Source organism: Protopterus annectens, chromosome 3.part0 (assembly GCF_019279795.1).
Source record: "Protopterus annectens isolate FY-2018-M chromosome 3.part0, PAN1.0, whole genome shotgun sequence".
NCBI lineage: Eukaryota > Metazoa > Chordata > Ceratodontiformes > Protopteridae > Protopterus > Protopterus annectens.
Window position 1 is genome coordinate 24,257,274 of NC_056731.1, and position 25,991 is coordinate 24,283,264.

Below are 25,991 nucleotides of genomic sequence, written 5' to 3' on the forward strand. Positions count from 1 at the left end.
GTAAACAGGTGCCTAAAAGGAAATAAGATGCTATCATCCAGGCAGTCAGGTGAAGTTGTTTGGGGTCGGGGTATATCAAACACTCCTAAATCTTCTGTGAGTAGATCCAGCATTTGAGAAGAAGCTTGTGGTAATTGCCCTTGACAATTTTTCAGATTAAGGGAGAACCATCTGGGCCAGAAGGGAGTCACCAGAGTGATCTTGAGGGATTCCTTCTGGATCTTCAGAAGTACCCTGAGTATCAGTTGAAAGGGTGGAAAAGTATTTAGTAAAATTCCTGTCCAAGGAAAAGAAAAAAAAACGATATCTGTTTTCCAGGTGTTCTTGCATGCACTTGTGGAACAAAATCTTGCCATCTGATTGTTCAGAGGAGGCAAATAGGTCTACTTCAGAAACTCCCCACACATGGATCAAATCTTGAAAGACTCCCTAATCAAGTTTCCATTCATGAGGATCTGCTCCTCTCCTGCTCAGCTTGTCTACCACACAATTTAAGGATGTCTGTAGAGTGAGACTGCACTGTGAAACTATATCCCAAGCTAACACTGCTAGCCTGCAAAGGGGGTACAACCTGGCTCCCTCTTGGTAATAACTATAACAAATTGAAGAGGTCCAAGTGACCAAAGATGATTCAGAAAGTTGACTGCCTAGATCAGGGCAAGGGTATCTTTAATATTTATGTGCTTGCATCTTGTTGCATCTGTCCCCAGTGTCCCACAGACCTTACACTTTAACCTTCCTGAAACTGCTCTCCAAACAAAGTCCAAGGAGTCTATGGTGACTGACTGCTTTGAAACAAGGAGGGGGAAGTGAGACCTGGATTTAAAGATATTTGTTGTCTCCACCAGGTGGTTTCCCTTTTGACAAACCCCAGCACTGGGATTTAAAAGGACAGAGGATGTTGGTGCTGGAATCAGAGACATCAGATACCATTGTACCTTCTTCATGTGAAGTCTTGCCAGGGATATCATGATAACCATAGATGGCATAAGACCCCAAATCCTAAAGTATTCCCTTGGAGTGAACAAAGTCTGAAGGGAAAACCTTAGAAATAGATCCTGACATAGATCTATTTTTCCAGTGGAAGAAAAGCTCTTAGAACTGGGGTGTAGAGATGACACTCCTGGAACACAGTCTTGGGTGAAAAAGTCAAAAAAGGCTTTTGAATGTTCTCTTGGAATCCCAATTTCTGTAAGAAAACCCTCACCCAGTTGAGACATTCCTGACACTACCAGGGGATTTGATTGAGGAAAAAGAAGTAATAGGTTGTGAAGTGACAGCATGTTGAACCTGGGCACTATCACAAGCACGTTTAAGAAAGAAAGATCCAGAACCATTTTACAAGAATTGTGTTTCTTTGGCACTAAAACACCCTTGAATTAAAACCTTTATCTTTCCCCATTTGGAATGTGGGTACTGGTTCTATCACTCCCTGGGAGAGTATGTGAAAAAACAGCAGGTAGAAATAAAAGAGTATGGTCTGGTGGATGAGGGATTACCACCTAGAAAGTAGAAATTTCCTCCCACTGACATCTATAACCTTGATAAATGATCTTCAGAACACATTTGTCTGAAACTGTGTATTGTCAAATCAGAAAGTGAAGATTCAGACTTTTTGGAAGGGAAATGGGGCTGCCAGAGTGGAGGTGGGGGAGGGGGGGACAAGGTCCCTTAAATAGTCATTCTGACTTGTTGGACTACCTTGGCTTTGAGAGGTTCCAGAATTCTTTTTGGAACCTCCTTGCCATTTCCTCTTAAACATCTGTTTACCTGCATTTTGTTGAAATTGCTTATTTTTTTTTTGTCAAAACTGGATGAAGAATTAGGGAATCCCTTAGAAAATGTGGAAAGGGAGGGCTGACAAATCATAGAGATTCCCTGTAAAAACTTACCTCTTTCATCACACTTTTGATTACCTCTACAGCAGAGGGGCCAAAAACAAACTCTCTTGAAAGGAGAATTTAAAATCTCATTTTTTAACATCGTCTGGAATGTTCTGAGAGCACAGTTAAGCAAGTGTCCTCAAAACAGTACCACTGGCCATAGCCCTGGAAAAACTATTAATTGAATAATATACACACTGTGAACAATGAGTAAAACAGAAGAAACCAAATTATTTAAAGCAGATCTTTCCTTACAAGAAGAAACTCCAAAAAAACATTCATCAACTTTCACAATTAAAACAAACTAACATATGAGCCTGACAATTCAAAATTCTGAAAATCAAAGTTGTAGAAGCATACACTTTTTCCCATCCTCATCAGAAATAGTAGGATTGAAATTAACTAAATGATTAGCAGCAGTAGGATTAACTAAAGCTATAGCTGCTGCATCAGTTTTGGGAAGAGTGCATAAAAACGTAAGACTGAGGAACTTTATACATCCTATCTGTCTTTTTAGGGGCAGCTGGTTGACTGTCAGGAAAACTGTAGGCAGTAACACACATCTTTCAAAGCTGACAGAACTGGAGGAATGGGTAAAGGTTCTGGGAATTCCTTCTGTAATAGCTCATATTTTCCTAGGGACTGAGAAACCTCAGTGTTGTCTCACTGAAAACACTGGCACATCCTGGAAATAGTCTCAGAGAAAGAGAAACCCCCACAGGGAGAATCAGAAACTGAGCTCTTCTCTTAGAATGAATCAGAAATCTGAGGAGAAAAGCCTGCATCTCTCCCCGCATCTTTCTGTCCAGATTCAAAATCTTGAATCTCTTCAGGAAAAGAGGAATACTTCTTTCATTGACCATAAACTACTTTATAAGAAGGATCAATACCCTGAATTAAACCCTGTGCCAGACTCAGCAAACTATTCCTATCCAAGGAAATTTGAGAAGGAAGAGAGACATGCTTGGTTTTCTATTTCTTTTAGACAGGAAAAATGGGGCCAACAGTGTTATTAATGGCAGCAACAGCAGCTTCCCCAGGGATGGGCACAGCATTTTGGCAAAACAGGGAATCCTTCCCTGTTCCCTGTCCTATGCCCACTGAAGGGACCCCAACAACTGCAAAGAATGTGGCTAACCCCGGTCTGCAGAAGCAGTATGTGCCACACCAGATGGATGCAGAATAAAAGAAGAGTGGTGTGAGGTACAACTAATGGCCACAGCAGTCACCCACCCGCTGCTGAGGCAAACTACTAGCCTGCTGTGGTAGCAAAGGCTGTTTGCTTAACTTTTGTGGCTGGACGAAGGACTGAAAGTGGTGAAGACATTTGTTCCCTAGTTAAGCCAAAAATGGTGCCTCTTTCCCAAGGAAACGAGCAGCAAAAGCCTGTACAAATTTAGTCTTTAAAAGTCACCTTTTTCACATAAAAAACACACTCTGCAGCCCCAAAAAACTAAAATTTCTCCACAGAAAAAATAGTTTTCAACTACTTTAAACTACTAAACTGACAGGAAAAAGGAGCACTCTGATTTAAAAGTACAATATAGTCTCATGACAGTCTGTTAAAACACAAACTCGTAGCTTTGAAAATGTTATTCAACAAGCAATTTTTAAAATGGAATTTTTTTTCTCCCAAAAGGGATGTTATCTGTGTAGCAAAGGAACAGCACACGTTGACGGTCAATCCTAGAGAACCTCAGAAGGACATATTCTTTGGCGGCAAGAAAACTCTGAAGTGCTTGGCACCCATACCTTTCTTTTAGAATCAGCTCAGCTTGAGGTGAGACAGTTTGAGTGCATGGAAGGTGCCCTGAAGCTTTGGAAGCTGCCTAGTTGTTATATCCTTGTAACCCATATAGCTAAGGCTACTGCAGCAGTGATCAGTAAGATGAACATCTACTGGATATTAGACAAGGAAAGTGTCTTTTGCATGGAAAAGGTGAATTAAATGGAAAACGCACAATCTGATGACATTTTGGCTATAAAAGATCTCTGAAGTGACAGATAAAACTAGGCCATCTGCCTATAATACAGCTCACTCATAAGACATTTTGTATTTTAAACATAGCTCACTTTTAGATAATGTTAAGTCTTCTGCCTTAACTGATGCACACATTTCATTTATTTCTGAGCACATTTTGCAAAGAAATATTTTATGACCTAGTGAACCTTCCTTTCCATTTTACACACTGATGTCATGGTGTGCAGCATGTGGCACCCACTGTGTCAGAGTTTGGATGACTTCTGAGAGAGCAGGATACATTTCTCTTAAAAGAATGTCACACCTCTGGCATTCTCAGATTTTACTACATCCATGTGAAACAGAGTTTTCCCTATCCCAAGTCAGGTGCAACTTGCACAAATGGATGGGGAACTGGAAATTCATCCCTGGTTTGGTACCTATATATCTAATGGACACAGGCAGCCTGTAGTTTCATCTCCCAAGCCCCTGCTTACACTTACCAAGCATACCAGATCTTGTCAGAGATTTGCGATACATGACTATGCTTACAAAGGCCTCAGTGATCATTAGCCTAGTACACACCTATGAACCTATATCATTTTAGAAAGTAATCCAGAGAAATTAAGGTCATGACTAATGATGATTGGAAAATATAACCAACAATAACACAATTCTGCAGTATGTAATTCAATTGATGAAAATTACTTATAGGGAAAAGCAGGCTGGCTAACAGATTAGAATACAATGTTAAGTAGGAAAAAAAAGGTTCAGAAGTGGAAAAATTACGGTCAGAAATACTATCATTACATTTGGAGACTTTGTACTTAGTAGCTGTATGTGCATACGGACACACTTGACAGCACTGATGATTGCATTAATGATGTTAACAAGCTGCTTCCCATACTCCATAATTTGATTCAGTCAGCCTTCACTTGCCTGCTGTGTAATCCTGAGCAAGTTTACTTAACCAGACAGTGTTTATAGAGAACTGGGATAGGCTCCTCAGTGTTTCTTTGACTGCATGTTTAAAAACTACCTACCTATGAACTTTAACGGGAAAAGTGATAGAAGAAATAAAGAATAACTTATTTTGTTATATAAAATTTAAAAAAGGCTTTGTTTAGTGAACATGGGCAACTGTAATAAAAGTTCTGTCAGGCAATAGCACAAACCTGTTTAATAGCAAAGAAACAATGCATGGATGATAACTCAGACTGTTAAGGAGATGAGAACAATATTAGAAGCTAACAATGGAGCAAAAGATACAGATGCCACTGGATTAAAAAAATGAATATGACAACATCTCTCACAGGATTTTGGAGATAATTTGCTTGGTAGGAAAAGGGGCATCATCTGTCAGACAGCTGTAAGATGAGCATAGTAAGTCAACTGTGAGGACAAAAAATGTGTTTTTAGGCTCTCACAACAATGGACAAAGATATACATTAAACCTGGAGCAGTACATGTGATGCATAGATATACTGAATTCTGTTATAAGTAGCTGATTAAATCAATAGGAGGGATTTTTTTTTTTTTTTTGCAAAACTGTGAGCTTATGCTGATGATGTGTGTTAAATGTAAATGATGGGGATGGAGGATCTTGTAGGGGCCTTTGTGTTATCACATTTCTGAACAGAAAGGTGCACTGCACATAAGGAAAAATCAGACAAATATGCCAATGGTGCTAGGAAGACAGTGAATGACTGGTTATGCTCTATAAATAAATCACAGAGAACATGAATTTTTAGTGCGAGCAGGGACATGGGGTGTTCCAGGATTTTTGGAATCTTACACTAATCCATAATGCAGACCCCCATCACACTTCAGCAGTATACTGCTTCACTATGGGAAAAAGATCATGAAATGGAAGGCTTAAACAAAACACCCATCTAACCAACCAGTCATCCTGAAAAATGCAGCATTTATCAAAATGTGTATACTACTAAAACTATAGCAAACATCTGAACTTCAAACACATCCCACTGCACAAAATAAATGTGTTAAAAAGTGCCAGGAATGATAAACACAGCATATTCCTGGCCAAGATCTTGTAAGGAATACTGAGAAAACTAAAGACAAACAGATATATGGTGGGGATTATAAATGTTGCTGGGACAACAAATAGAAAAACCAAATAATGGGGCTAAAATTGCTAAAAGGCTTTTAGTGCTGCTGACAGTGCTTAGTTCTACACTTTGATTCTTGTCTGGAATACATGTTGAATTATCAAAATGCAAAAAAAAGTGTAACCAAAGTCACTGATGCCAGCATTCTCTAATTCAACATATCAAATAACTCTATACATCGAAACAAAATTAAACAGTTTTCTTATGCAATCAGAATGTTAAAATACCTGGACACATTCAGCACACATTTGTCTGAATAGTGACTGTTGTGGATGGGGATTTTAATGGTAAGGTGCAGAATTATGGTTAGGGCTAGAAGGTTTGATTAAGATAAGCAGGGGGTGTCGTGGAATCTTTAGTAATATCTTTAACAAAAATGCAGACTGGATATCATAATCTTATCAGATTACCTGTAGGATGACAATTCAGAATAGATGTACCAGGCACGTAATACACTGCTACTTTGGTACTCCAATACAAATCCTTTTGCCTTCTCTGAGGATAAACAGACAACCTTCTTATCATCTCGGCATCAACGGTAAGAGTAGACTCTACTGAGATACTGACATAGATAGCTGTATGTGGCAAAAGACCATCCCGTAACCTGTCTGTGTGGCAAGCAGCCTAGGACCAACATACTTTGCCTCACAATTGTTACAGGTCATACAAACTCAAGAATAGTTGCATAAAATATGGACTTTTTTCTTATTATTCAACTTTATTAACCATTGGGTGGTAAAAGACTTAAAACTAGAACATAAATGAAGAGCATAGATACAAATGTACAAAAACAGAGAGCTAGACATACAGACAGATAAAAAAATGCATTTCCCTCATGTTATGTAAGCTGCAGGTTTGCTCTTCTACAAAGGTAGCCAACCTCTGTGCCTACACAACTACTGCAAGTGTAGCATGGAGTAGTGCTTTGGCCATGTTGGAAAGAATCAAAGGGAAAACTGCTGGACAGTGCACATAGGGGTATGAATTTAGGGGCAAACCTGCAGACTGGGTTGCAGTATTAGAGGTTTCAACACTTTATTATATCCTGCTGGACAATGCACATAGGGGTATGAATTTAGGGGCAAACCTGCAGACTGGGTTGCAGTATTAGAGGTTTCAACACTTTATTATATCCTGCTGGACAATGCACATAGGGGTATGAATTTAGCGGCAAACCTGCAGACTGGGTTGCAGTATTAGAGGTTTCAACACTTTATTATATCCTGCTGGACAATGCACATAGGGGTATGAATTTAGGGGCAAACCTGCAGAGTGGGTTGCAGTATTAGAGGTTTCAACACTTTATTATATCTTTCTATACTTACGATACTGTGAAACAGCTCCTGGACATTCCATCAATAATGCTATAAGCAAAAGGAGCTGGTATGTATGTAGGTATACATGCATGGCTATAGCACAGACACACAGCCCATTGGCCCTGTCCCTCAATGACTTTACAAAGCACAACAGTAGATATCTTAGGGATCTAGCAGAAATAAATTTTAAATGATCTAGTGCTCAAATAATACAAAACCGTGTCCCCTTTTAATAAATATATTTACTGCAAAATAACACTGCTGTATTTAGAAATGGCTAAGGTCACCTTTAAGTGCTGACAGAAACAGAGAGGGAATGCAGTATCTAACACCGCTGAGCACTTCAAGCAGTAACTGGCACTGTCCAGGATTTGTGTAGAATATACTGTACAAAGCCGCCTGGACTAAATGCATAGAAAATTATGCATAAAAATCAAATGTCAATGAATGAAAAGGGAAAAGGATAGGTTTCACATTTCCATAAAAGCATCTAAAAGCTGAAAGTAGCAATCATCTGCTAAAATATAATTTCATGGAGCACAATGACTAAATAACACATTTGATGCCAAGTTAAGAAGAACAGCAGCAGCTAATTTGTCTACTTGTGTACACCGACAGTCTGAGCATATGTTCCATGCAACTTTTTATAGTACAGATAGCGAAGTTAGGTTAAAACAATTTTCTACCTTTCCAGCTACCTCCAGAACATCTCAGAAGAGAATAAGCTGAACTGACAAGCTATAATTACAAGAAAGGAAAAGCACCCCTGGCCATTTGTGGAGCAGAATAATAAAGCGCTTAAGCTGTCACACTTTATAATGGATATCCATATAAGCAAGCCTGCTGTTTATACTAGATTATTTGTTCCCTTTGCTGATAGATTACGGTTACATATGCTGATGAAACTGTTAGTTTTATTAATAGAAACAGTAACTATTAATAAAACTGTCAGCGTCCAAGTCAGAAAACCGCAATTCACAACATAATGGATAATATAGTACCGCATTTCCCTGTTAAAATATTTCAGTTTGCAGGATAGTTTACCTTTAAGTGTTAATATTTGCATTAAATTATCTTCCTCAAAATCTCTACTTGATTCCACCTCTTCACATCGATACTGAAAATCAGTGCCATCAAACTGGCTAGTCACATTACATTGCTCATTTAGACAATTACGCTGAAAATAATTAATTCCCTTTAACTAAGCAAAATGGCACTTCCATACTAATAAGTCAGCATTTGATAAACACATTCGGTCATAATGATTTCTTTATCTTCTAATCTAAGATTACCAGTGCATGCACCATGGCACCAACAAATGATATAGCACACTGTCTACAAAGGCTTTGAAGGGTATTCTGAAAGAAGCACAATGCGACCATGTTACAGGAAGTATCGCTGTTAAGGTAGCATGATGTGGCCCAATGACAATTACTTATGCATAAGAACGGTCATTGTGCAGACATGCCTGAGCAAGTGCTGCATAATGAAACCCCACAGTTGTGAAAATGGCATGTGATCCAAAGATGTCATTATGCCTAATGCTATGTGTGTGTTCACATGCACACTGGAGCATTGCACAGCTAAAGTAACAGGCAGAGCTGGAAGTTCATGTAAGGGTTACACAGCAGCAAATTACCAAATGTTTAGATTTTTTTCTGGGACTGGTATCATTTTTTACTTTTGTAAGAAAGACATTACAAGGGAGGGAAAGAAGCATATGGATGTTGTGGGTATGAAGGAGGGTATACAGATGACAGCAGGGGCAGACACACAAATATACATCACAACTACTGACATGGAGATCTGCAGATGGACAAAGGGTGGAACTAGTTATGGTGAGGACTAGACTGCAAAGTGACACAAAAGGAAGTCCAGCATGGGGGATAGTGTGGGGTGAGGAAAGCCGACCAAACCAGCCTAGTGAAGGAAACTGCCCAAATGTCAGTCACCTCTATGGCCAGCTTTATTGGACAGGTTCCACCACTGGTGCAGGAATGATCGGGGACTAGTAGGTACCTGACAATACTAGACATATGAGGAGATGCTCCACTGTGCGTATGTGATCACTGAGTGACTGGTCTACCCTGGCCATTACCAGCCACCGAACCTTGTGCCATATGACAGCACCATACACACACATATACACACACACACACACACACACACACACACACACACACACACAGTCTCTCTAATCAGAAATATCCCACCAAAGAAGCAATATCAGAGGCCACTAGCAAGCTCTCAATCACCCTGCAGACACAGACAGGTGCATGGACTGCTGGGGACCCAGTGGTCAGCACAGTGGCTGGTAGATCACATTAAACTGCTGCCTATTCCAAGGCCAGTCCTGCACAAAAATATGAAAATTAATGGAGGAAATCAAAACAAATATAAACAATATAATTAAAACAGAATGAAAACCAGAGCAGGCAGAATACAAGTGCAATAGTCTTTGTGATGTAGTAGAATTTACTATGACAGGAACTGGAAGGAGAAACAAGAAACAGCAAAGCAAATGCAAGTATAATTGGCAAGTTTAATACAGTGGCACAGTAATTAGATGAAAAAAAATCTAAAAAGTCAGTGAACAACTAAGCAATGGTAAAATACGAAAACAACCAAAAAAGAAAAAAAGTCATCAGTACCGTGGTAAAAAGACTGAGCATGTACACTTACCTTGCAGCCTGGAGAGTCCGGCCTGCCCCCCCGGCACACAATTTTGTGTTCTACTTCCTTCACCTCTGAAAAACAAAGAAAAAAATCACATTAATGAGGACAGCATACCAATGACAGCAGGAGGCATACAGAAATACAATTTACAGGTCAACTGTACAGCGGCCCAACAAAAACAGATATTTTAGTCTAATATGGAGGCTTTCTCCCCCTAAACTCTTGTTCCCATTGACAGAAATGGCCTTGGAGATGACTCTGCAGAACACTATACATTTATTGGCTTGCTTAGGAGAACATGTATTGGCAGTGGTATCATCGACTGCCATGGCATTTACCAGGCATACATTGTATGGGACCTTTATAATCCCCCATTAGGCACTCCCGAGACTGTGGTTGCAGCAGGTTTATAGAGATTTTGCTCCCCTTGCTCCATATGGAAGCCCTACCAGAGCCAGATTCTATTGAGGCCATGTCCACTCACCAGGTGAAGTCTTGGAGTGAAAGAGAGAGCCAGGGCACAATGCTGTAGTAATGGACACCACTAGATGCACATTGACTGGCAGCACAGTACTCCAAAACCCAACTATGGTAGCGTGATGCACATGGTCAGCAGAATGGGGAAGGGCAATATTAGTGTGGTGAGGCTCCTAGTGCAAGTACAACACAGGTGACCTTCATGCCAGTGAGTGACTATGATAGCTAGCTGGGAAACATCATGACCATTGTCACTAGCATGGTGCAAATCTTTAGTTCCTCAGTCAGGCTCCAAATGCATGCACACTCTAACATGACCTTAAAACCCATGCAGAGGCTATAATAGGGGTTAAACAAGATGGGGTCTCAAACTGACAGGGATCAGAGTACAAATAATTTGCATTACTGCCCTGGGGCAGTGCATCAGGCCAGGGCACAGAACACAGACAAGAAAGGTTGTAGCTTATGGGCACGCGTGTGTGTGTGTGTGTGTGTGTGTGTGTGTGTGTGTGTGTGTGTGTGTGTGTGTCCATTCAGGGTACAAGAAACAAGTAGGCTCAGTCACAGTCCTGCAATGTCAATGTCTAAACACTGTTCCATATGCATATACAGAGCAGGACAGGCTACTGGGAATGCACAGCCCCCACTACACATGGTGCACATTATTCTATTGGCACAGATGATGCGAGGAACAGTGCAAGTGGCCCAATGGCCCAGGTGCCAACAGCTACGACACTTGAACAATGTCAGAATAGTTACGGCAACACACAGGGCTGTGCCAACCCCCATGGTGATAGGGATAGTGAGGGGGCAGGTTTTGGCTAAAATCGATGGCCCGCACTAATTCATATGTGCACCCCAAAGGTGTACCTTACTTATCGTGGCACAAAAAGAACAGCAACATTTGGAGAAGTTCACCACACAGTAAAATGAATTGCTATTTCAGGCCCTAAGCACACCCAAGCCAGATGCATCCTGGACAAGATTAAAGCAAAAAGGCCTTTTGGGACCAGGTGTGGGAAGAACTGGGCAGGGCATCAATAGAGTGAGTGGTCAAAATAGGATTTTAATGCAGATACATCATAGGGCCAGGCCACTAACATGGCTCTCCATGCCAAGACCAAGGCTTATGAAATAACCAGGAACAGTCTGACTAGTGAAGGTACACACCCAATGCACAATTATTTCACAGACACTAAGAAGTCCCTACTATCCCAGAGAGGTAACACTGACAGAACACTCATTCGACAGACTGGATATAGGAAAATATCTGATGGGAATGCCTAAGGTAAACAGTGGCACATGGCATTCCTGTAGGACACTGAAGTAGCTCCTCTGTATATAGTTTACTCATACACAGTATTCTACATTTCTGTCAATAAGGGATACTGGGGTTATAACAGAAAATGTGCACCATAAGGTAAGTACATGCCCATGGACTATGTATATTCTTGGCATGTAGCAATCTGTGTGCTTAATGGAGGTGGTGCCACACTTGTATCAGCTTTTACACTGGTAAATTACCTGTATGCATTCACAGGTTCCACTTGGATACCACAATAAATTAGCACATGCTTGATATCAGTGCGTCTCTACAATGCCAATGATGTCATCATGCATTTGGCATACTTCAACAAGAACGTATTACTGTTAGCAATGCTATCAATAGTGGGCATACTTCATTGCCCCACAGCTGAAGAGACCGATGTCCAGGATGAACCTCTGGTATCACTTGCATTTAGCATGGAGATGTCATCCTCACATTGGACACACAGCACCAATGTAGGAAGCATCAAAGGGCTACAACCCCTCTGAAGTGGACACGTCACCTATACACCTCTCTTCAGTGACTACTGAAACCGTATCATCATAATATTCCACAGCCAGGGTCTTATCTAACCTAACCTAGGCATTAATCTCCAGATGTGCAGGGCTGTGATCCAGGCACAATTGGATGCTAATGAGACAATGTCAGAGCGGATCAGTGCGCTGTATGGCCTGAATGAAGACATTCAGCCATTGCAGAGACTATAGTCAGTGGCAGTCTACCTGGGGATCCCTGCTACTATGGGAAAACAGCTGTCATAGTATGGCACAGTTATGCACTGCAGGTGTGCACAACCAGTTGACACACTATTCCCAAGATGGCCATAATGTTCATGGTTGTCTCCATTCCTAACTGTGAACGTTCACCTAGATAAGGTCAATACTTGTCCAGTTTCCCTGGAGTCCCCCAGATCAACAACAGCCTATTCCCCTGTAGGTTTACCATGACTAGCACATCCCCTATGCCCAAGCATGGTGTAGGGGACACCATCCATCTTGTAGAATGAAGAAGAGTTCACGGTAAAATTCTCACATCCTCAAATAACATGCTATGCCATGGTCCTTCTACCAATACCAGCATGGTTGCCCTGTACCACTGTGCCCTTACCACCTGTGCAAATGATTTTGACTGTGCCCTGACCACCACCACTCTGAATATGTTGGTATGATAACATCTGAGGATCCACAGTGGCCAGTCAATGGTGTGTAAATGCATACATCACTTTTGTTATGGGATTTTCTTTTCACAGTTCTTGTTTGTTGGCCAGAGACTCTCTCTTTACCAGTGTGATAACATATTGCACCTGTGTTGTCTCACAAGACATCCCACTGAAGTTGCTTCCACTGATGACTCCAAAGCTGACTCCTCCTCTGTTTCTGGCACAAATATGTCACGCAAAGTTATAAACTCCCCTCTGTGACACTTTTTATAGCACTATATTATGTAGGATGGCACACACCACAAATCTCCTGCTGTAGGTCTCCATAGCATACCAAAGTGCATCACCAAATACATCCAAGCAGAAAAAGCATGCATTCAGCTCTCCAGACAAGTTTTACAATACGATGTTCTGTGCCTGTGGCAGTGTGGTACTGCATGCTGTGTGACAGTGTGGTACTGCATGATATCTATGCTACAGTTTGTGGGCTGCAGATGGGGGTTATCAGCCATGGCTCCAAGGCATAGCATCATTTTCAACGCACAACAGCAAACTTCGTTACGAGTGGGCTGTTACCTTTGTTCATGGAACTGTATCTTCATTACCTCTAGGGTTGGCAATATGTGCACTTACTCACTAGACGACCCTGTGGAAAGCACCCCCCAGCCCTGCTATGAAAAGCTGGTATAGTGGTGGTAATCACGGGAGTTACCCTGATGCATTCTATACAATACGCTTTGCACTGCACATCACCTTACAGCTGATGGAGTAGAAGCCTTTCTAGTTAGTATACCTAATGACATATGCGGCACATGGTGCCTTGAAAGCAATAAGGGTGCAGTCAATGGCCTCCATAACTTCAGAGAAATGAGATGTCTCTCTCCAGCTGTCTGTGGAAACCATATATGCTCCTCCATGTGCATCAGCATTACAAGGAGCTGAGGTAGGAGGCAGAGTCTTGTGAAACTTATAGTGCAGCCTATGTCAGATGCTGCAAGGTTTCTGAAACAAGGATGGTTAATTGTACTCAGACCTGCTTGTCCACTGGAATAGGCTTGTCTACACATCCACCTTGACCCAGTTTGAGGCAAGAATATATCTACTGGCTCCCTTATGATGTTGCCCACAGGTAAGTAATTAGCTGTGTCCCTGCCAAGACAGTGATGGCATGTCTGCTACTGAAAGACATGTCTGTGATATAGAAAGTGGAAGCACACAAGATCACAATCAGTGGCTTTCAAAGCAGCTACAAAAACATGCTGACCAGCTAAAGTGGATGCTGCTCCTAGCATCTTAGCACAAGTGCAACACCTGTTCAGTTAAGCTGATCACCATGACTCAGCTAGCAAATTTTCTGTTTCTGAATCACATCCCCATGTTTGATTTCATCATTTGCATACACAATGCCTGCTGATGCTCATGTGCATGTCATTAGGCAGTCATTTTATGTACAATGCTTACCAAGTTATTTTTCTCCACTACTGTGGGTCACATTAAGCAAGTCTCAAAATCATCCCCTCCCTGTGTGTCATCACTCACCATGCTATTTCACTTAACACAGTGCGCCATTTGTTCCTGAATTTTCCTATGTACTGTTTCAGGGCTGCAGCTGAAATTAGTTTGTCAGCTTATAGCGATAATGAAGATTTAACGACGTCTTCTTACAAAAGACAATTGCAAATGACACCTCAGATTTTGCTACATATTATAAACATTTTCTCAGTATGCAATTACTAAAGAATCTACTTTATTGTCTCCGATATGAATTGCACGAGTACCACTAACTTAGTGCTGATTGCTCACGTCAAGGAATACTCCCGATCAGCCACAAGTTTTAAAAACTTATTTTTTCTGGGAGCAAGCCCCCACATATCTTCTAACATGGCAATGTCTCCCTCACACCACAAAACTATAAATGCACTGTCACAAATGTTGTATAAACTTGGAAAAACATATTTACAGACAATGCTTGTGTACTAAAGTAGCTCACACTGGAATACAAAGAGACGTGTTTCGCTCCAAGGAAGTGATACATCAGTGTGTAGAAGGCAACCATACTAAATCACATGTTTTCATTTCCCAAGACAAGAAAGTATAAAGCATCTGTAACAATATTTTGTGTGACGTAATTTTTAACACTGTTTTACATAAAGTCCAAAACCTGAAATTAATATAATTAATAGCATACTGAATATTGTCATTACAAGCCAGAATGAAACACTAAAACTTAGCCATTGTAATATTACTATAACTTTGGAATGATAACAGAATAAGATCATGTCTACCTATATGAATAGTTGCTGCCTCAAACCAAAGACAAATGTTCCGTTTAAACTATTTAATCAGACATACAACTGGGAACAGTGTGATGCAATACAATAAGGTACCAAATCACTCCCTCTACAATTTACTTCAAACAAATCAATGTAGTAGACTAAACACAAGTTAAACTGAGAGTTATATCATAACAACTCAAATTCTCTAATTTACATATTAATATATGTATATTGAAAAAAAAAACAGCATCACATAAAACTCATAGAAAATAATTTCAAAATCTGAAAAAATTTCCAAAAAATGTCTAAACCACTTCAGAGCTCTGCAAACCTTTTCAAGTGTTTCAACTGCACTCACAGCCATCCAGGCCAAGATAAGGATATTTTCTTGATTTACTGCACTTGATTTATACAGCGATAGCTACTACTTTTGAGCATTTTTTAAAGGATTTAATTTTGTGGCAAAAAAAAAACATCATTTCTTTTTGTTTTTCTAGTTCTGTTTGCTTCCACATCACCTTGCAAAAGGGTGAATTAGTTTGTTGTTTAATCTAAATGTATGAGCTACTTCAGCTGTGCTTTTACATTAAGAAATTGCAGGATCATCCATCTTGTGGCAGAAGGTGTTTGCCTGGTATCTCTGATTTGGGAAGCACACTGCAAAGTTCAACGTGTGTCTGTTTATTGGCTAGAGGGTATATAGGTAAGTTATCAAGCTTTTTTCCCCTGCTATATACCAGGTGAGTTTGCATGGAGCTGCCACCATGGATACTGGCTAAAACGTTATCTAAAATCCTAGAGCCTATTTTAGTCAATGCCAAAAAGACAAAACTACCAACATAATGAAAAAAGTCTTCAAGCAACCTTAAGGTGTTACTGCTCAATGCTAGGAGCCTAAACAAAAAAAAACTCCACACCCTTCAAGCCCTCCTCACTCTGGAGAATTTAGACATCTGTGCTGTGACCATAAACATCTGTGCCATGACCGAGATTTGGTTTAAAGCTGTAGAAAGTATTCCGGCTGTGCAATGCTACAGTGCTTTCCACACATTTAGATCAGGCCAAAAACAAGGGCCAAAGGTGGAAATGTCTTGATCTATGTTAGCAACAAACATACCTCCTGACTGGTTAAACAGGATGATATTATGGAGCTCATCCATGTGCAGGTAACCACAGATAAAACTTCCTCACCATATTATGGCTAGCTACAGGTCACCAGCTATGCCCCCAGAGTTTCATGACTCTTATCTAAACCTACTAGAGGAGCTCACCATCCAAACAGATACCCTATTCATGGGGGACTTTAATTACCCCTCTGTGGACTGGGAAGCTTGCACGGTCTTAAATTAACAAGCACAAGGCTGCTTGGACTTTATTAATACAAACATCCTGGAACAGATAGCGCACACTCCAGAGGATCAAAAATACTGGATATGATACTCATCAACATGGAAGAGCATTGCCGCACAGCACTGTGTCACATCCTCACTAGTGAGGTCAGAACACAAACCTGTCTCTGAAGTAAAAATCAACCAAGAAAACCCAGCTAAACTAGTAAGAGCAACTATTGTAAGGCAAACTACATCCAATAAGTGGCAGTTTGTTAAAATTCAAGGCTTCCCCTAACCCTGAGATTATAGCTATTTATGCAAAATTAGCCATACAGTCCCTATATAAACATGTGAATGGCTGCACAGAAGCAGAGGTACCTACCACAAGTAAACCCAAAACAAACCTCACTGGTGGAATCCTCACCTAAACAGGGTAACTCATGGTCAAAATCAGGAACAGAAACTTCCTTAAAGACAAGTGATCTGTTATACAACTAAAGAAGAAACTAATAGGTATAATTAAGTCCAACAAGGCCAACTAAAAGGTCAGGATAATTTTGCAGAGTAAGAACAATTCCAATGACTTCTTTGACTATGTCCAGAACATTAAAACTAGTACACAGCAATGTGATGAAGTGGTAATGAACAGTATCACCTTCACCAATTAAGGTGACATAGCAAATCAACCGGCTGATAAATTGAGGTTAAATTTCATCCCCCACGCCACTACTGTCTGAGTGAAATCCCCTCCAACATACTTCACCCAACTATTAGCAGGGCTCAGGTGCTGACAGCACTTGCTAAAGTCGAGAGCACTGCCTCTGTGGGTCCTGACAACACACCTGGTTGCCTTCTCAATAGTCTAAAGTTCAGCTTATAAGGACCACTTGAGGTAGACCTGAACTATAGCCTTCAAACAGGCTACATACAAAGTGAATGGAGGACTGCAGCAGTCATTCCCCTCCACAAAGGCGGACCATCAACCAACCCAGGGAACTACATACCCATTACATTAGTCAGGGCCAATGTTAAAGGCCCTAGCTCACCAAGTTCCCAGATGACTGTAAATTGGGAGCCATTATAGATTCCCCCATGACACCAACATCTTGCAAGTGGTTTTAACACAGACCAGTGCCAATGCCAAAAATGCATTATAATGCCCTTTGATAAAATGTCAACCCAAGTTAATTACTCCAGCGATAAAACACCACTAAGAGTCAAACCAGTAGTAAGGGATCTGGGAACATATGTAGACAGCAATCCGGCCTTTGGCCAACATGTAGCTAAGATATTAAGAAAATCATTCTACGTAACCCAACTTATAGGTAAGGGTATTGCATCCAGTTCCAAGTTATAGTACCACTCTACTCAGCCCTTATCAGACCTATCATTGAGTACAATGTCCCCTTTGGCATATATCTAACCAGACACTTGTAACAGCTAGAATGCCCACAAAGGTTTCTCACCAGTAGAATTCAGGGCATGAATACCCTGTCCTATAATGATCACCTAAAGGCTCTGTCTCTGTATTCAGTCTCCTACAAGCTGCTGATAGGGGATCTTTTCCCGGCTTACAGGGCTTCCTCAGACCCAGCCCTGGTGGATCTGTTGCACATGTGCAAAACAAACAGAAGCAGAAACACTAGATCTAAGGATCTGAACTTTACTTGTGACAACAGATGTTCTGGAGAGACAGATATGTCTCAAAGGATCCCTGTGCTACAGAATAGGCACCCCATCCATGTAAAACAGAGTTAATCCCTGACCCTATTCAAATAAAACCTTAACAAGTGGATGGGAAATTGTAAATTTACTCCCAGTCTTGCCCACATGTCCCTTATGGGTAGAGGCCATCGATAAGAAAATCATTAACCTAACTAACCCCCCTACAAACCCCTTAGTTACCTCCCTACTAAAGTGCCCCACATACAGATTCTCATGATACTCTAAGTCCAAATGGGTTTAGGGTATGGAGCTAGCCTTGTAATGACCTTAGTGATCAGTAGCCCAGTAACCTATGAAACTATGAACATTATTTGTGAATACTGGTCTAGAACATGCATAAGCCCAAAAAAACTCACAATGTCAGATATTCAGCAGAAATGTTTCCAAAGTATGCACAGCACAAGAAGAAAAAATATTGCCAAACACGATGGGGATTATGAAGAAATAAGAGATTATCCTAAGGTTTGTGAAGCCCAATACCACAGGTTGAAGGCCCGCACCCCTGGACATTTTTTTATTTCTGTGACATGCTCATCTTGAAGAACATTACCTGTCCTAGCAAAAACTATCTGTGCTTGTTAATATTGACTTTTTAAAGTACTGTTGTATAATTTTAAAGAATGTGCTTCTGAGGACAAGTAAAACAGAGAAATGAAGACCCTTTCCTTGTTCGTGAATTATGTTAAGTACAGTTTCTATTGAGTGGTCATTGCTGCATTTTTTTAATGACAGCAATAAAAAATGATATACATACATACACATACAGAAACATCTGGGAAATGGTGGAATGTGCCTTTAAAAGTATGTCAAATGCGGGAAATATGGAATGTGCTTTTAAAAGGGTGCAAAGGAACTTGTGCTGTTAAAATTCTGATAGCACTTTAATTGTGCAATAAACTGCATTGATCAGTTAATGGGAAGTCAACTGCCTATCCAATGTTGTACAAGACGAGGTATTGCCTGCTCATTACAAAATCTGATTCCTCATCTGGATATGCAAAGTGGTTCAGAGCAGAGTTTCAGTCCAAAAGATTCACCGAGTCTGACAGCCTAGTTATGCTGTGGATGCGACCCAACGTAAACTCTGGTGAGGATTTGCCTGTGTTTGGTGAAGCTGAATGGAAGGGGATGTAGCGGTGAATTAATTTAGCCTGAGAATGGAGAGGTTGTTCATGTACCAGTTTCTACAGTTTATATGACCTTCTATTAAGGTATTGTTAATACTCCATAAAGACTGTATCAATTAATAAAATACCTAATTTGGCTCATCTCCTGCCTTTGGAATAATAATTCTGGTTACATATCTGTCTCCCCAGTTCTTCTTGAGACGTGCACTGGGGCAGATATGGCACTTTGGCAAAAGACCTGTCAAATACACCATTTCTTGCCATGCCTCTGTTTCCAGGTGCATGACCAGTTTGTGCAAATGTTTTCATGTGGAGTTTGTAATTAGACATGCTTTGCCTCTGGTCCTAATATGCTTAGTGACAGAACTTTTGTTCTCTGCTGTTTCATGGTGTGCTTTCTTTTACAAAAAACCTTGATGAAATTATTAAAAATCCTAGTGGAATCCAAGAGGCAAACTGTCCAGAAACTAGTACAGCTACAGCAGTTGGTAAAACTGGCTACATGATAGAGCTCCATGACAGTGCCCTCCATAAATAAGTTAACCGATGAGGCTGATGTAGAACCATATTTGTCACTATTTGTACAATACAACACCCACGAAAACTGGAACAAATCAAACTGGGCTAAAATAACTTATTCTCAGTTAAAAGGGGAAGCAATAAAATCCTAAATTAATATGGAAGGGTCTGATTACACTGATAATGAGCAACAAAGAATTGTTGGATAGGACTGCAATAACATCTGGTGTACAAGCTATACAATTTTACTAGACTTTTAATGCTGACAAGCCGGTAACAGGTCAAATGCATTAAGCACATTTTAAAAGTGTGATTATAACCTGACTGTAAGCACACGACAATGCTACAAATTATATCAGCAGACATATTTAAAATAACACTGACTAGTATTAGAGAAAGTGGGTGTGGTAAACTGATCACAAGAACTCTGACAAGTTAGTAACATGTCAATTTGTTAGTGTGATTGTTTAAAATTGAACTGTCTGCTTCTGAGGTTAAAGTCATGATAAAAAAAAATCCTCTGTGACACAAAACGTAGCAAGTAATGGGTTGGCACGTTTCAAATATGGGGGAGGGGTTACATAGCCAGATTATTTTCCATCAATAGTAAAAAAAAAATACTAGTAGCAGAAATGTGAAAACTCGTATGCATGCTACAAATGAAATTGTCTGCACAGGAATTAAGACCACATCATGAATAACTGAGTCAGCATTGTTATTGTATTGAAATAAAGCTAGAGAAGTGTACTCTATTCCTGGAAAGGAGGGAATTTCACCCCCTGTTAGACTCTGGGAGCATGATTGCCCTTGTAAAAGGTCTCCTGATATGCATGCATAAGATTAATAACATAACAAAAGTGGAGGTAATATGCATTATAGTAAGAGACAGTAATATACATCCCATTATGCACGTTGCATACTGTAGCCCCTAACCTGACTCATCATATATTTTGAAAAGATGTTCCCATTTTAAGGCACAGAGAAAAAAAACAGCAAATGGATGAGGAAGAATCCATACACAGAATGTGGTAAATGGATACAGTTAATAAAATACAGCAAATCAACAGTTTAATATGGCCATTCAATACAAAACTGTATGGGAGCAAGGCAGTGACATTCTTTCAGAGGTCTTGAATCAAGAATCAGTGGTGGGAGGTTTGCGTAATGGTTAAGGTGTTTACCTTCCAGCCACAAGGTCCCAGCTTTGATTCTCGCGTGGTGTAATTGGCTAGGCTTAAAATAGTAGTTACCCTAGTACTAATCTGTGAACCTATGAAAACTAAGAAAATGGATTTAGAGGAGAAACTATAAAAGGGGCTAAAGTTGGATTGCAGTTAAATGGTAATCGGAAATCTGCCCCAGTAACAGAGAAGCAGAAAAATACTATTGCAAATGTCAGTATAGGAACTGAAGATGAACTGATAAAAAGGACTTGTCCTTACTCAAGTTTGCTATACCTAACCCCACTACTGTGCCGAATTCCAACTTTACACAACACCTTACCAAAAACCCTTTCCCACTATTCAGACAAATGAGAACGTTTAGTTGACTGATCACAAAAAAAAAGTGCTGGCTTTGGTAATCAGTACAGTTTCAGCTTTTATTTTTATTACTTTCAACATATAAAAAAAAACAGTGTAATGTGCATAGGTGTTTCTGCACACTGATGTTTTGTAACATACTCACTCATACACACAACCCCACACAAAGTTCTCTTCTGACAATGAAGAACTGAATAAATGTATATAAAAAGTGTTCACATTTTGACGCCGCCAAAAATACAAAGTCTCCACAAAAGCACGTGCAAAAATGTGCAGGCAGTATCCCCATCATATGTGTTATTTAATAGCACTAAACATATTCTTTTCATAGTGCAATATCATAATTTTCATTGTGAACAGCTACCTTTTACAAGGCCTATGACATATGTGCCATGGCCGAATCACAGCAGCTCAGAGAAACATCTACGGTAGAGGTGCTTACATACTTCTATTTCAAGGTTTCAGTAGAGGTGGCTACAAACATGAAAGGAAGGGTTACTTAAAAACAATTTTGCAAAATATGTACAAGAAAAGGATATTTCTATGAAGTGTAAAAGCAAAAACAAGCGTTTTCTAAATAATTTGCTCTTTGAGCAGATATATAAAAATGCTATGCTGGTACTGCTGGAGTAAAAAGACTGATACTGTGAAATATGAAAACACACCAGAGGCAATGAAGGACTGCAAGGTTAACAGGTAGAAAAAGTAGAGAAAATTAATAAACATGATGTGGAATTTAAACTCAGTACAAAGGCAGAGTGTAATATGCTGTCAAAAATATTTATAAAGTTGAAAATATTCAGGAGAGCTGTGTACAGTGTTAACCCATTTTAGCCACTTGGTGACACCAGCAGGTCAAGCACACTTACAAATCAGCACAACTATAAACAGTTTATTTTTTTTCAGACAGTTGCACATGAAGTAAATTCTCCTAATATTCTGGATTTTGTGGCTTGTGAGAATCTTTACCCTGTACAAGAAAAGACTGTAGCTGTTCAAAATCAAAGTACACACATCTTAGATATTATACAAGCCATAGCAATAACATCCTGCACAACTATGCTGATTTGTTTACTGGCTTAGGAAGCATGCCAGGAAAATATCACATAACAATAAAACTTTATGAAGTGCATATGAAACATACTCTCAGAAAAGCACCAGTAGCTGTCATAAGTAAATCAGAATAAGCGCTAAGGTTAATGGAGAACTTAGGTGTCAGGACAGCTTTGGTGGCATTATTAAACAATTACAATGGAATGGATACACATTATCTCAGTATAGTGGAGTGCACCTCCAGGCATTTCTGCAGTTAATTCCTACCGATATCTCTAGGTGTCAAATATTGATTGTGCATTGTTGCATTAATAATTCCAAATCAGGCTACATACAAGGTATCAGAAGAGTTCATATTAAAATATACAAAATGGCAAGCACAACTGTATTGATATTTGACCTGTGTCTAATGCAGCTAAAGAGATATTGAATATTATTTGTGCATTGTTTATATGTATTGTAATAATTTTCACATTTCTCTAAATATCTCAGCATTCAAATAAAACGGACAGAACTGCATAGCCTCATATTAAAGCTCACAGCTGTAGGAAGAAAATCCTGCTGGCAGTATGTGCCTTACTTGAATAGTTACTAAAATATCATAAGCGATTTCTACCACGATACAACATTAATATTCACTGCCTTTATTTTGGCTTACAAAATCCAGTTTAAAGCATCAAACTGAATGAATGCCACCAATATAAAGATTAATTTATCCTGACTAGATTGCCATTTACAGTTTTCTAGTAACACATATGGTTCCAGAGATATGAATATTTGTTTGAACTATAAGGTGATAACTAATTTTTAAAAAAAAAAGCCACACCTACTGGTAGTTAAAAGTATACCCTCAAAACAGCTGTACTGGAAGGAATGAGTTAAGGTGACTGTGGTAAAAAAATTAAGATCTACAGTTGTACTGCTCCACAAGATTTAAACTGAGTGATTAATAGGCCTCACTGCCCACTGCTTATAACTAAAAAAAACGGTCTTAAAACTGTCAAATACTAAGTTTTTCTCTGAACATTTTAGAAAACAGGGTGCCCAACAAATAAAGACAGATGAACAAGGAGCTAAATTGTGCTCAGCTAATGTATAGCTAGGAAAGTGTAAGGTCCTCAGACTTCCATCTGGCATTTCATCAGCACCACAGGTATTTTAAAAAGCTGTTGTCCATGCTGCTTGTAGGCTTGGATGGTGTAAAAATACTGATGATTTTACTGATGTGGGGTCAGACATAAAAGTAGCATGGCAACAGACTGACAAAGCTGCAGAACAGCTTAGGACAGTATAATTTCAAACTAAACAACAACAAATGTAACATGCATAAGGCTGACAAGTCTGAACTGCAAATGTCATATTCTAATATCAGAGGGTCTGAAATAGGATCCAAAAGAAGTCTAAGCAATTTTACAAATACCAAGACCAGAAGACAAACAGGCATTACATACATTTTTATGAATGACGTAATACTTTGCAAAGTTTTTATCAAATATGTCTGAAATAACAATGCCTCCAAGATGTTGTTAGAACAAGATGCGTCTTGGGAATGGAGGTATGAATGAGGTGCAGATTTAAAAAAATAGTTATTGATGCTCTAACATTAAAATATCATGCTGTAAGTAAGCCAGTTATATTGCAAGTAGACAGCCAGAATGGTACAAGAGCTGTGATCCTACAAGATAACAGACCAGATGCCTATAGGTCAAGACCATTTAGAAATAAACAAAACAGATATGCTCAAACAGAAAAGTACCACCAAGCAACAGTGTTCTGGATATCAGAAATTTCAAAAATATGTCTATGGTAGAAAAGTTAATGTGGAAACAGATTAGAGACTTCTGCAAAGCATATTAAAAAGTCTTCACAACAGGCACCTCTATGGCAGGAAAGGATTTTCCTTAATTTACAAAAGTATAATGTGAAAGCAAGATGTAGATCATAAAAACAACACATGCCAGATATGTTGAGCACGCTTACCACAGAAGCTTGAAAATTGTTAGAAGCACTAGTAATTCATCAGGTAATATCATAGTAACTTACGACAAAATTTCTGAAATGAAATAATGCTAAATTTGAAATGCAGCTATTGAACGGCATTACTGTAAAAGGATGGTGTCAGAAAAATATGTATGGAAAACGATTCATCCTTACTTTTCTTTCAAGGAAGAAATAAGTTGTGCCCACGGTTTAATGTTCAAAGCTGACAAAATAATAGTTCTCAATCTATTTTGAAAACAAACGCTTAGGAGGATACAAGAATCACTTCTATAAACAGTGAAGTGCAAAAGAGGAATATGAGCTGTACAATATTGGACAGGTGTGCCAACTCCCATAGAAGTAGTAGTACAGCACTATACCATCTACAATGCATTCCATAACCAAAATCCAAATGAACAGATACTAGTATATCCAATTCCAGATCATCTATAGAGCCAGGTAGCTCATATATGTGGATTGCTATTACAACTTCACTGAAATAATCAAACTGACAGACAAGTCTAAATGTAATTATGAAGTTTATATTTTTGAGATAACTGGTATCTGATGTTCTTAGATCTGCCAGTTCCTGCAAAACACAAACCAGGATATCAGAAAATGTGTATATAAAAGGGAATTCAGAAAAAAAATAATTCCCAGCTCAAATTGTCTTAATTCTAATGGCCAGGTGAAGAAACACTATAAAAACAGTGAAGAATTTTATAATAAAATATATAAGCAAAAGTTATGAAGAATAGAGTAGTCTACTGCAGGGAGTCAATCTCTCACCAGCTCAAATTTTGAGGAACAGAAGTTAAAAAAAAAAAAAAAACATTCCTCATCAACTATATTAATGCATAAAAATCAGAAACATACAAAAAAATACAGGAAATACAGCAACAGAGACGTACCTGCTTTTTGACAGGAACTGCAGAAGTCTGTCCGACTTACAGGTTGCAGAGGAGTAAGACTGTGTGTGTGTGTGTGTGTGTGTGTGTGTGTGTGTGTGTGCACACGGGTGTGGGAGAGTGAATGTCTTATGGACACTATGGTAGGAAAGTTCTGATTTGCACTCACAGAACTTGCAGACAATTCAGAGACATGCAAATAAGCTGTTATTGTGGTCTTTCCTCATTGTGGCAACCATGTCCTTGAATCACATTTTCCCACACTGAGGAAAAGTCCCTTTTGGCTGAAACTTTTACTGTTGGGAGTGGGTTCTTTCTGAAATGCCGGGTATATCTTACTGACTTTTAATTTATTGTGTCTGATAGAATGTACGTTGTTATACATCATCGTCATCATCCGTCCTTTTTCTACATGGGGTCGGGGTATCATGTTAACTGTTGCCAGCTGTCTTGATTCAGTGCCTGTCTGTCACAGATCTTCTTTTACACAATCCATCCACCTCTTTGCTGGACGTCCTCGCTTCCTCTTACCTTCTTCTTGTCTGTCCATAATCTGTTCTCTTTGATCTTTTCTGCAATTGGAGCTACTTTAGCTTCTGTTCTT

The 25,991-nt window shown here is 39.5% G+C and overlaps 1 long non-coding RNA gene across 1 annotated transcript in view; it reads right to left on the minus strand.

Annotated features, from left to right (window-relative positions):
• LOC122797243 overlaps positions 1-25,991 on the minus strand; it is a 170,867-nt gene that overhangs the window by 129,046 nt on the left and 15,830 nt on the right. The window contains exon 2 of the long non-coding RNA XR_006364038.1: positions 9,971-10,035. This is a non-coding gene — a long non-coding RNA (uncharacterized LOC122797243). The remainder of the gene's footprint in view (positions 1-9,970; positions 10,036-25,991) is intronic.